The following is a 991-nucleotide window of genomic DNA, read 5'->3' as shown; positions in this document are numbered from 1 at the left end:
CAGGCTTTTTTCTGCATAGTGGGAGAGATGGCTACTGATGGCTCTAAGCATATACCTCATGTCTCATAATCCAAAGGAAGAGTGATTTTCTTGTCCTCAGCCTTCATGTACTAAATCTGATGGGAATAGAGATGTCATCAAGATGTCAAAATAGGTGGTCCCCAGTGCCACTCTCTCCCTCAACCAATCACTTTACAACTATTAAAAAGCAAAGACTGCCAACCTGGTATCTCTGGAGCTTGGGGGAAGAAGAGGAAATATCCGTGGAGTTCATGAATGAGAAGAAACTGTGCCGAGATAAAGAAGGGACCCCTCCAACTCTTTCAAGCCCCTTCTGTTTCGGGGCCAGCCCCAGTGAAGGGCAGGAAGAAGTTCTAGCAAATGGAGCAGAAGCTATCAAAAGCCACAGCTGTGCCCGTTCCGTGAAATTGCTTGGAGTCTGCAGGGGAGGAGAGAGCCTCAGAGGGCACCATACAAGTCCCCAGACCAGTAAGACCACTGACAGGTTTCCTGTGGACTCACATAGGAGTGAGGGGCTGTAGCCAACCAAAGAAAGGAGACTCTCAGAGGCCAGTGAGTCATCACGAGGGACTGGCACATGGCCCGCCTCATGGGAAGCATTTGAAGTACAGGGGGGAGGCTGGCTCACCTGGGGAACATTGGGGTGCAGTGTTGGCAGCTGATTTGCTTTCCAATTGTCACAGGCCCATAGACTAGAGACTGGCAGGGTGATAGAACTACAGTTTGCTGGAAAGACTCAGTCATGGGCCAGAATTTACACACAGCCCATGTGTAACTGGCCTCACAAGACCCAGAAGTGAACAAAAGGTCAACTATTAAAATCTGAGCTGCACAAAAATCCTTCCCTAGAGAATCAGTAACAAAAGAACAATTCAGCATAACCACAGGGCACAAGTTCTGGTCCCCTTGGGAAGTTCCCTCAGTTTTAGAATTAACCAAAGAACAACAAATTAGTTCCAGTGCAGAGTTT

The 991-nt window shown here is 48.1% G+C and overlaps 1 protein-coding gene across 1 annotated transcript in view; it reads left to right on the top strand.

Annotated features, from left to right (window-relative positions):
* Positions 1-991, top strand: part of ARHGEF37 (Rho guanine nucleotide exchange factor (GEF) 37) — a 40,001-nt gene that overhangs the window by 25,359 nt on the left and 13,651 nt on the right. The gene's annotated exons all lie outside the window — the stretch shown is intronic.

The sequence above is a fragment of the Galeopterus variegatus genome, unplaced genomic scaffold, assembly GCF_000696425.1.
Source record: "Galeopterus variegatus unplaced genomic scaffold, G_variegatus-3.0.2 Scaffold2203, whole genome shotgun sequence".
NCBI lineage: Eukaryota > Metazoa > Chordata > Mammalia > Dermoptera > Cynocephalidae > Galeopterus > Galeopterus variegatus.
Note: the sequence above shows the minus strand (reverse complement) of the source record. Positions and strands in the feature narration are given on the sequence as shown.